Below are 12,152 nucleotides of genomic sequence, written 5' to 3' on the forward strand. Positions count from 1 at the left end.
GCTACAGTGGGACAGGTTTTAGATTTGTAAACACTGTAAGTGATCTGTACAAAAACATCTCTGGAGCAGAACTGTGAAATGGGCAGGGGAAAGGATTTTGAAGTGGATCCTATTTGTTAGATGTGGTGTGGATGCACTGTGCAAGTACCTGTGCTGGGAGGTCAGCAGCAGGAACAGTCACTCAAACTTTGATCCTTTTTAGAGGTGCTGATACCTCAACGGAGGCCTTCCTGGGGCTCGTGGGAAGGCACACAAAGCTGACGTACAGAAACCCAAGACTCAGATCCTCTTGGGCTGTTAAACAATGTGTGGCCCTAAGGCTCCCTCCCAATGCTGTTCGGCCCAAGGTTTGATATTTGCTGCTTCGCACTTGCCGTATGGGTCTGTGACCTTTTTTTGAAACTTTTTCTTTACGAGTTTATTTTGGCTCGGCTCAGGCATTCATAAAATTCCTGGGGAACGGGAGGTTTGAAGCACGGCTGTAAAAGGAGGAGAGGGGAGGTGGGAGAAGGGATCGAGGAGGAGAGTTTTCCATTACCCTGTCATAGCCTCCCTAGCGCGGGTCTTACGCCTTTGAGCTCCTCTCTAAAGCTGCGAGCTTCTGAACTGAGGAGAGAGGGGAAGAGGAGGGGGCAGAGGGGGGGAACTCGCTTCCTTTCCTGTTCAGGAGGCAGGATCAGGCCCCGAGCAGATAGCTCTTGCTGCAGTTTCCCTTGTCAGTCATCCTTCTACAGCTTTTGGTCTTCGCAGCAGGTCAGCGGAGTTGGTGAATAGCTCGGAAAGCACAAGGCATCTGAAACAAATTAGATCTCTTATAGCCACCCAGAGACTGATGATGGATGGAGGTCTGTATTTACAGCAAAACTAATTGGCAACATACACAGACATCCAAAAAAGTATATTATTTTGCCAGACTTTGGAGTCGCTAGGCTCTTTTTTTTTCTTCTTCTTTTTTTTTTATTGTAGAACATTATACAGCTAGAGATAAAAAAGAACAGTGAAAGTTTTAAATCTAATAAAAGCGTTTGACTGCAGAGTAAAAATAACATACACAGAGAAGTTTGATTTGGAATCGAATTTTATTAATGGTCTTTTCTCTGCAAAATGTTTCCAATTAAAAAACAATTCTGAAGTGATGCATTAATAAACTTCTTCTCCCCCCCTTTGGAGGGGCTAAGACTTTTAAAGGCTGAGGTGGATAAAAAAAAGCCAGTGGATGTTATTAAAACATAATTTAATATAACCTAAATACAGCACTTGCATACCATGCAGAGAAAGCCCGCTGTATAATTGAATCCGAAACAGTGATAGTATGTTGACTTTTCAAAGAGAAATATTATCAGACTGTGAGCTGCTGTTCAAAAGAGGGGTCTTCTTTAAGCACCCAGGCATGCAAGAAGTAATGAAGAGTAAAATCGGGCAGGTTTCGCCAGACACCACGTGGCAGATTTTGATTCCTCAAAGGCAACAGTAGATGTGAAACTGGGAGCATGCGGTGGATGAGCAGCCTGCATTCCAGCAAGTGATTTTTAAACAAACGGCATCTTTTCTTGAAAAAATAAAACTGAAAAGAGATGAGAGAGAGAGAGATGGATAAAATGGATGTTGCAGATCTCCAGAAAGTGTTTGGCAAAAGGGAATATTTCTATCTGTCAATCTCATTGAGCAGACCCTGGTGGCACAGTGATGCAGGCATGTGCTGAGTGTTTTCCCTTTTGGGGTGCTTTGTTCCCCGATACGCACATTTGTGTGATAAATAGGGAGAGCTCCAGAGAAGGTCAAATGCATGGTTAGAAGGGAGGAGGCTTTCAGACTGATTCCTGTGACTGTGTACGCTTCTGTTTCCTTATTTTTGCTTCAAGATGGGAAAGACTGACCAGGTGATTGGTTCCAGGGTCTTTTAGTGCTAAGAGCCCAACTTGCCCCTTGCTAACAACAAAAGAATGAATTCCATGTCTTGCCCCAAACACTGCATCCAGGAGGAAGCCTCCCAGAGCTCAGCCAAAGGCATGGAGCCATGGCAGTGGGTAGGATTGGAATGCCCGTGTTCTGTGGCACCGAGCTGGTGAAACAGTGTTGTCTTCATCCCACTCATTCCTGCCCAACACATCTCACCATCTCCATTTGACGCCCCTTTCCCCTTGTGAAGAGGCCTCAGTGCTCTAAGTGAGACTCAGCCCCTTCCTCCTCCTCTGCAGGATTATCCCCGATTGCCCATTATTGCATTATTGTCATTATTACTGTGTGTGCTGTGGAGGATTTTCTTATTCCAAGCTTTTTTTGTGGTGGTTTTCTGTTGTTGTTTTTTTAGTTTTGTTTTGTTTTTTTTTTTTTTTTTTTTTTTTTTTTTTTTTTTTTTGCTACATCTGGGAAGCTGTCCTTTGTGTAAACAGCTATCAGAGTGAGCAGGGGTATGTGATCCATTAGCTCTGCTGAAAACACAATCATTGTGTTATTCCAAGCTGATGAAAATGTCCTCTGTAGTTTTCTCTCGCAGTGTCCACATGCCAATCAGCGTTTGTCAGTGATATAATTTTCTCGCATAAACACATCCGTTGTGCAACTTCCACTCTGGGTAAATAGATATAATTCCAAAACCAAATAGCACGTTTGGAGGGAAGCGGGAGATGAGACTTATGAGGGACTGAAGGGGAGAGAAGCAGCTAGGAGTGATTGGCTTTAGCTGCAAAGGGGGAAGATGGAAAATTTTTTGGGAACAGTGAGGACTGCTGGTTTATTTCTTTGTATGGTAAAATAATAATAATAATAATAATGAAGCCTGGGAAGATGAATATTTGGGGATATTTCCTTTTTTTGTTACGAACATTTGTGGACGAGGACCACCATGAACTGCTGAAAGAAGGACGGCTGTTGTTTATGGAATTGGGAAAACATTTTTTTTCCCCAATTTGAAACAGAATAGACAATACTGTGTGAGTGGGGAGGTGCCGTTTCAAGGCCTGCCCAGCCGTAGGATTTTTTTTTCTCCTCCCTGTTCAAAGCTTGTGTAACCTCTGGGTAATTGTATCTTTTAATCCAGTACTGCAGATTTATGCAAAAGATTGTTTCCCATCCCATATGTTTTCAGTGTGTGTGTGTGTGTGTATTTGTGCATAAGGAAATTTGTAAAGTAAATCCTTTATTTAAACGGGTCCCTAGACTTGGCAGAGCACATGCAGCATTTGTCCATGACTGCATGTAGTGCATATTTATATCTATATCCCACCTACGCTGCCTACACACTGCGCAAAAGGCGTGTGTGTACATCACAGAATACTCCGTGGATGTAGAAAATACATCTTTCCTTTTGGAGGACTGTTTCATGTGTGATCCCACAGCAGTGCTGGCTGTCCCTGGCATCCTATGGGCTGCCTGTGCCTCGTGGGGGGGCTTGTACGTGGCTCCCCAGGAACCGATCTGGTTTCAAACCCAAGCACCGGATCGCCTGATTTGCATTTTTCCCCATTTGAGGGTCCTGGGCAAGGCGAGGGGAGAGCTGAAACCCTAAACCGCTTTGTGCTTATTTGTTTTATGATCCTATTGGGTGCAGTGTTTACTCAAATCCGGCAAGCATCTGGATTAGATAATTTGTTGGAAATTAGCGGCATTTGATGGTTATCGGCCCTCGTGTGATTAAAACCCAGCTGTCAGTGTCGTGCTTGGGTTTGGAGCACAGGGACACGGCTGCCCACGCACGGAGCTGTCGGAGCCATAGGGATCCAACCCTGCAGCAGGGTGGGACCCTCCAGCAGGACAGAGGTGCAGATGTGCTGTGAAAACCCTTTCAGATCCCAAGCGATGTGAGTGAGGAGGGAAGGGCAAAGGGGGCTGGGATCTCCATCTCCTGGACATTTTTGTTCCCCTCTTTGGAGATGGACACAGCAGGAATGCAGAGGAGCTTTACTGCCTTGCCACACCACTTTGTATTTCCCATGCCCAGGGAAGTTGGGTATCCCTTCCCATCCCCGCACTCCCCATCCAGGCACAATGGTGTGTTTATAAGAAGTACCCACACTCTTCACTCCTCTTTCCCTCGCCCTCCGCTTCAAGGTTGGATTGTGTTCACTTTAAACTAGCTAGTTTTAGAGCTGGTTTAAATTGTAACAAGCCCAAACCCTGCAGAAAGGGTTTCAGCATTGCTATATTAATGTACATAGTTTTTACATGGCTTCACATAGGAGCTTAGGAAATGGGACAGTTAGAGTGACCCTTTCTTGGATATACAGCAGATAAATGATTAAAGATGGAACTCTGTATTTTGACAGATAGGGCGAGGTGCATTTACCAATATACATTATGTGTAACAGTCCTTTAATGTATACTTGCTCATGTGCAGATGCTCAAGAACTAATATTTCCAGCTGTGCACATATAGATACATTCAATGTACAGTGTACATCAGCATAAGGTTGGCTCTGCATTTGCTGCACACATTTAGGGAAAAGAGCTTGATTATTCTCAAGCTGCTGGAGAATTGCTTTAAAAGTATAGAGGTATTATATTATACTGCCTTTAAAGCTCTGCAGCTTTTGGGTATATTGTCATAGTTGTATTAAATCAGCAGAGCTGAAATATAAAGGATTTGTTGTTTTTCTTTTCTTTTATAAAATGTAATGAGCTCTCTTGAGAAAGGACTCCAAACAATAAATGATCTCTGTGGCTCAGTTCTGCAAGCTTGTTTTTCATATATGAGCACACAGCTGTGTTCCTGTCAGGGATGTGGGAAGCATGCACAACCCTCCAAGTGCCATACTACAATGCTGAAAACAGCATTTATTTAAGATTTACCACCCCTTTCAGTCTGGTGGTATGTTTTGCCATTAGATAGAATGAGCAAGTAAGAAAAACCATGAAGAGATTTTTTAAAATGAAAAAATAAAGGACATTCTGTCTGTCCTTCCCAGGGAAGATTGTGCATTGGGTTGAATTTTGAATTTGTGCTGCTTCAACCTGGATGGTGGTGGGATGTCTCTGAAATCCCTATGAGCTGTGCGTATCCCAGGCAAGAAGAGCAAAACAAGGGTTTGAGGTGACTGAGAGCCACAAGACTTAGTGCATAAACCCAGGGAAGTTAGGTGGTGGTCGAACTCTGTGAAGGTTTGTGTCCATCCTACATCAGTATGTTCGTAATGACCAGTGCATGGACTTGAGTTTGGGCGCAATTATGATACTGGGCAGCCCTAGACCAGGCTTTGTGTGTGTGTGTTCTCTGCAGGCTTCTGGACTAAAGAAATTATCAAATCATCACCCTCTAAAGCTTTCCAATCATGACCCGCCCACAGCTTGATTTCTAGGGCCTTCAGATCTCCGGGCAGTTTGCTGCCTTGCGCTAATGAGTACCGCGCGCTGAGTGAAAACTCTATCTGCACATCTTTAAATTAAACCAAACCACACACATGCACAAACTAAAATCATTTCAATCTACCCAGTGGGTTTTTGCCTTGCTGCATGTGCAGAGGCTCTTATTGATGTGGGATTTATGGAGCAGAAGAAACTCCTTAAATGTGCATCAGGACTAGTAATTTTTCCCTGTCGCCTGCAGCATGGGTTTATATGATATGATCATGAAAAAGGGAATGATTTCCTGCCCTGTACAATTTAATTTTATGAATGGAGCCATATAACACAGCATAGTAGCTTTAAAAAACACCATAAAAGACATTACTGGAGGAACCAAGTCATACGCTACTCCACCATGCAGAAAACAAAGCTAACTTATATGGATTAGCTTCCTTGTTTGCTCTTTCGTTGTGCCTTGATGGTAACTCTTACATTATGATTTTCAGAAGCACATAGCGCAGAACGGTTTATGATGTTTACTTAGCATATGGGACAATAGATGGAAAAGTGCCATAATTTGTGACGCTGGCTGCAAAATAAACCTATCATCGTTCACAGAGAGTGCTGTTCCTTTGGATAAACAAGCCCGTTGTTGGCTGGAAGGAGCAGACTGTTGCCTCCCAGCTTCTGGCCAGTGCTGCACATCTTCAGGCCTCACGCCACTGGCGTTGGAGCAGGGCTGCCTTTGGACTCCAGTGGGGCAGCACTGGCACAGCACAAGCTCTTTGTCCTTATTTAGATAAAATAAGGGTCCCTTAGAGCTTCCCAACACACAAAAAGAAGCCTCATGTAGTGCTTCACAATAGCTGCCGATGTGGGAAAGATGTAGAGAAGCCTCCAACCAACAGTTTAGATGTAAATCTCTTGGGACGATTCTAATATTGATCCAGACCAGTGTTGTGCCCTGATTCCCAATGTCCTAGGCCTTTCTGGACTCCCACATATTGGTGTACCCATGTTTGACTTACCAGGGTAAGAAGTCTGCTCATTCTCACTTCAATTTCTGTTGCCATCTTTAGTGCACTGAGGTGGGTTGGAGTCCCAGCTGACCGAATCACCAGGTGCTTTTCCCTTAAGATTTTGGTAAGGCCTCCTCATAGCACCAGAGGCAGTAGTTAGTGAATTGAACCGTGAGCATCTGAGGAAATGTGTCCAAAATATTGTGTGTGCTAGAATTACTGAATTCTGAAAGACAACATGGGAAGGCATCTTGAGATTGTGTTGATTAGTACTTCTTACCTAAGACCTACACAATCAGACTGGGTCCTTTCCTGACTTATGCACATTGAAACTCTTCTTACAGCTCTTTAAGTATGGAGGTATCACAACATCTCCTGGCCCTTCCCTATCTTAACTCTGAACAATTTTCCCATAATGTGTAATGGCATCCCCCTTTGCTACAGTTCAATGGCAAGACTTCTTGTCTCCATCCCATAAAAGACACAGAGCTCTGTGACATCCAGCTTCTCGTCCATTTATTTGTGGACTATTAGACTGTGTCCTCTTTTCCTGTCTTTTCCAGGCTGAAAAAAAAAAACCAAAACTCGTTTTCAGCCATTTCTTGTATGTTATTTTTTCTGTATTTCTTACCCATGCTTTTCAGCTCTGACTTTTTCTCTATTTCGAGCAGATCCATGTTTTTCTCAGACCTCCCTCCAAGTCTGACTAGCCCTGGACTTCATCATCTCTGATCAGAGGTTGGTTATGGAGCCATCTCTGTGGTTTTGAGTTGAACTAGATCCAAAGCAAACAAATCCCATGGTGCTTTTTCCCATTGCTCTCTTGGGATGTGGTAGTTTTGAAGCAGTAGCAGAAGATAAATGCAGTGGAGGCCTTCCTGGTAGTTAGTGGTGGGGTGGGCTTAGCTCATGTGTCTTGCATAAGATGCCCTGGTTTATTAATTTAAGCATGATGCAGAGGTTTACACTTTGACGTGTCACACCGGCTTTTGATCAGCCAGGAGGAGTGGAATGGAAGAGAGGGAGGGACAGTGTGAGTGTTGAACTTTGCCCACAGCCTTACTGAAATAACAGCCCTTCTGTTTTGCTTTGTCACGCATCACCCAGCTCATAAGCAATGATTTGCCAGGCTCCAGATAGACTTTTGAGAAACACTGTTCAGTATGTCCTATTTGTCATATGTGGGTCCACTGGTGCCCACTCTGGAAGTGGTTTTGCAACTGTTTGCAGCATGAATAGTATAACAGATCATCAGTCAAACAGTCAAAGACAGGCACTGTTAGCCTCTTCCAGGCTTCTATTGTATTGTTATTATTCAATCAAAGAACCTGTCTTCTGTGGATAGGAATTTTCTAGCTGCACTTCAGTTAAAAAAAAAAAAAATTAATAATAATAATAATAACACCTCTGATAAAATAACCAGGAAAGTTTCCACTAAGAGCATGTCATTATGTCAACTCTGTTCAGCGGAGAAGCATTGCATTCAGTAAATATATATTCGGGAGCTACTTTGTGATCATTGACATTTGACATTTTTCTTACATCTCTTCCTATTAGCATGTTTCTGTTTGGAGTGTACTTGACCTATTTCAGAAATATTCTTCATCTTTTCCCATTATTTGCTGAGCAGCCATAACCCTGCAAAGAACCACTGCATTTTATAGGCTGAAAAGTTTCATGGAAACAAGAAGCCCCTCTTGTGTCGCCTAAGTATCTCATCTGTGAAGGTAAATATATTCCTGGATTTAATTAGGAGTTGTAGTATTAATATTTATGCAAATAAAACCAGGTGGGGAGGCAGGAGAAAGAAGAGGGAGCAAAAAGGACTCATTCTTCATGAGGGATGCTGCAAATGAATCTCTGTGATCACCTGCATGGGGAAACCTAAGAGAGGACTGGGTCTAAATCAGGGATGTGAAGACGTAGCTTGCTTTGAAAACTTGAGTTGCTTTATTTTCAAATGATATTTTTCATACAGAAACAAATTTGAAGCCCAGATGATGGTGCTTTGAACAAAGGTCTTTTAGGGAGAACGGAGAAGGGAATTTCAGATGAGAATCTAAAATCAGGAGTGATCTGATTCTGTTCTATTCTGTTGTATTCAAGTCTATTTTTCTGATGATTGTGACTTATATTTACTGCAATATTTTTCAGAGCATTAATATATTTTGAGTCATGAATTGAAACAAAAATTCAAAACCTTCCATTATTCTGTGACTAATAACAAAATAATGATTCAGCCATAAAGCTTTAGGATTTTGAGCCTGTACTGTCTTGAAGTGGTTTTCAGATACTCTTTCATCTGTGAATTATGCTGAGCTGGAACATGCTGTTCATTTTCAAAATCCCACATGCAGAAAAAAGAATTGTGTGTGGATCAGCCATCAAAGCCCTGAGACATCTCAGGTCTTTCTCAACTTGTGTTGTCACAACCAGGAACTCCTGGCTCTGCTCTATTCTCATGCTGACCTTGCTTCCCCCATACAAAGTGGAAGTAACCCATCTAGGAAAGGTTTGGATGTTTGTAAAATAGAGTAGCATGGCATCCAGCTTTCATGAGTGGTGTCATTGTGCTCAACATTGAGTTCAAAGGTGGCACCTCCCATATTCATGTAGTGTGTGATGGAGGGTCCTGGCACATCAGAAGGTAGAAATCACTTGAGAACACAAAGCTGTGTCAGACACAACAGGGAAAGCATGCTCTTTCTTGCTCAAGGAGCAGTTCACCTCTTTGTTCTGTCTTTTGTGCCCAGGCTGCACCTGGCCCTCTTTGATTTTAATTATCAGGTACGTGTCTGTGGGGAAGCTCTGGGCTGGCCATGTTAGAAAGCATCACCTTCCCTTCAGGCACAGCTTCAGCTCTTTGTTCTGCTCTCATAGGGTAATTGGATGTTAATAAATCAGCTCTCTGGTTCACGATATTAAAAATGTTTCTAGTGACTGAAAAAAAAATACACTCTTGTCTCTTTTTGGCTTGCCATGTGCTTTCCTTCTTTTCTGTTAAGATCTCTGTTCTGGTGATCAGCTTTTGCTCATACATGACTCAGTTGTTTTAGTTGGATGCAGATGGATAAGGAGAAAGAGGCTCCAGCCCCTGGTCTCTTCTGCTTTCTGGTCCTTTTGGGAAGTCACAACTAGCACAGCATCACGAATACTCCCCACAGTAAGGTCCCACACAGCAGATGCAGGAAGCTGGAGACAACCCACAGCTCTGCAGACCTGAAAGCATTCCCAAACCACATGCCTGCCAAGTGGCACAGGGTGTTCTTCCAACATGCGTCAGGACACAAGGCACATTGCACAATCATAGACTCACGGAATGATAGAACCTTCAAGGTTGGAAAGACCACCAGGGATCGTCTAGTCCGACTGTTGACCCATCCCCACCATACCACTAAACCATGTCACTCACTGTGACATCTACTCTTTTCATGAAACCCCCCCAGGACCGTGACTCCACCACCTCCCTGGGCAGCCTATTCCAATAACTCACTACCCTTTCTGAGAAGAAATGTTTCCTATTATCCAACCTAAACCTCCCCTGGCATGGCTTACGTCATTCACCCCCTCCTATTCAAGCCATAATCTCTACCTACGCTCTGTAAAACCTGATGTGGATAGACTTATCTGCCTCAGGCAGTGGCTGTAGCTGTGGGGAAGTGCATGTTGCTCATCCTTAAGATAGACCATGGATGATCCAGATCTCAGAGGGGGCAGCCTTGAATCCACGGGAATGGCAGAGTCTGGCCATAAATGGTATTCACCACAAAGACACACAGGGAAAAATACCCACTTAGCAACAACAGCAACAGTTGCCACTGCAATTATTCCTGCAAATGACAGTAATTTGTGCTGACCACACTGTGGTCTGCCTACAGCTTGCCAGCTTGTTCCTCCTTCAGCCATTAATATCAGTTTATTATGCATATGAAGAAAATAGTTTTCATTTAAAGCCCTCTGCGCACTTTGTGAGTCATTAATGAAGTGTCATGGTATCTGTGACCTAAAAAGAGCACTGTGAGCTCCTTTTTCTTGAGCAAGAACCCTGACCTGCTGGTTGTCTGACGAACTCATTTATCACTTCTTGTCCTTCATATTTGTGGCCCCGTTCCTTGGAATAACAAGAGCTTGGCTTGAGAAATGGGCATGAAATGTGGTTATGTTTAAAATTTGTGTATTTTCATTGTTTTTCTTTAGCTTTGTTCTTGGAACTTGTACAATAACGGCAAGTAATTTAAAAGACACAGAGGGTTGGAGTTAGGTTTTATGCAGAGTTTGGGAGGCTGACAGCAAAGCTATAGCCAAGTGAAGGGACCACATTCAGCGAGGCTGAGGTAAACTGATGTATTTAAGGACTCCGAAGGACTTTGAGTTGAAATAACTTCCATCTTCCCTCTCAGCTTGTAACTCACACCCTGCTCACACCCAGGCTGAACTCACACCCAGCTACTGCTGGGGAAGTGACACCTCTTAAGTCATTGACTGCAAAATGGGCTCAAGCGGCCAAAATGAGCACAAGTTGGGCAAACTCACCTGCCGACTCATAACCCCAGCAAGCAACAAGGAAGAGACACTAAGCCTGAATGAATCACTGCTAACTGCTCTCTCCAGTTAATTGACACATACCTAAAATTCCTCTCGAGCTTCTTGGCAGTCTGAGCTCCATCTCCTACTTCAGCCATCACCAAAGGGAAAGGCACACTGTGGTGTCAGAAAGTCTCCTTTCTTCTAAGTAAAGACACCAGTGCTGCATGTGAGGGCTCCAAAGACTGTGTGAGCATAGCCTTATCCCAGGAGGCAACCATGAGACTTGGGGGTGCTCCTCTGATCCACCCATCTGCTCCTTCACGTCCCATTTGTTTCAGCATAGCTGAATGCACATAAACCCTGACAATTCCCACAGGGAATATCCCACGGAAGTTTCAATCTCACTCCCAACCCAACCAACAGTGCAGCTAGGATGGTACTGAGAAATATCCTTTGCATAGTACAACTGGCCTCCAAAAGGTTTCTTAGGTAGTAGTTTCTCATGAGTTCATAGTAGTGCACCTTGGCTGTGGGCTGCTTATTGAGATGGACTTTGTACCACTGCACACACTGCTGGCATGTGGTTTGACTTGTCTCACCTGTAGGAGTGGCTAAAGGAAATGTGACAACAAGTAGGTGCAAGGAGTGTTCTTAGTTCTGAATCTGTGGTGTGAAACCCTTGACTGTCATGTCTTCAGGGGAAGGAGTCACCCTTCTCCTGTGGTTCTCAGCTCACAGTATAAAGATCTTAGGAGCTGCTTTAATGTGCCTTCAACAGCCATCTGAGAGAGCATAGTCCATCCTCAGGATTACTGTCTTGGCAATATGTGGGTTTAGAACATCTCAAAACTTCTTAGCATCTGTTTGTTAGACTGACTCCTTCTAGAGTCACTAAAGAGGGAGCTGCATCCCCCAGAAAGTTGAAAGAGACAAACTGACTTTGGGGATGTCTTAAGCACTCATTCCTACAGCAGAGTCAGTGTTAGAAGCCTGGTGTCACTGTCTCCTCTGCACATTAAAGGACATTATAAAGTATTGTCCCAGTGGTAGTGGTGATGGTAGAGTTGTGCTGTTTTCTGCCTCACAGCCTTACACTGTGCTTCTGGGAGGGACATCCCCTGGAAAAGACTGAGAACTGCTTGTGGAGTAGGTGGTGATTCAAAGAGAGTTCTCTGTGGCCAGGCAGAGAATCAATCACTTCTTTCTTTTTAAACACATCCAGAGGATAGAAGGAAGCATGTCCCCATCCTCTGCTTTTATGTGGTACCCGGGTAGCGACTGCATTTGGGGAAGGGATGTGCAAGGCTGTGGCTCAGTCCCTTCCACT

General features: G+C 43.7%; 2 long non-coding RNA genes across 3 annotated transcripts in view; one reads left to right on the top strand and one right to left on the bottom strand.

Moving 5' to 3' along the window:
- Positions 1-12,152, top strand: part of LOC121111455 — a 186,565-nt gene that overhangs the window by 120,002 nt on the left and 54,411 nt on the right. The window lies entirely within an intron of this gene.
- Positions 1,064-7,043, bottom strand: LOC112532927. Its single transcript, XR_003076519.3, has 3 exons — positions 6,930-7,043; positions 6,308-6,524; positions 1,064-1,564 (listed from the first exon to the last, which is right to left on the bottom strand). It is a non-coding gene; the product is annotated as an uncharacterized LOC112532927 (long non-coding RNA).

Source organism: Gallus gallus, chromosome 8 (genome assembly GCF_016699485.2).
Source record: "Gallus gallus isolate bGalGal1 chromosome 8, bGalGal1.mat.broiler.GRCg7b, whole genome shotgun sequence".
Classification (NCBI taxonomy): Eukaryota; Metazoa; Chordata; class Aves; order Galliformes; family Phasianidae; genus Gallus; species Gallus gallus.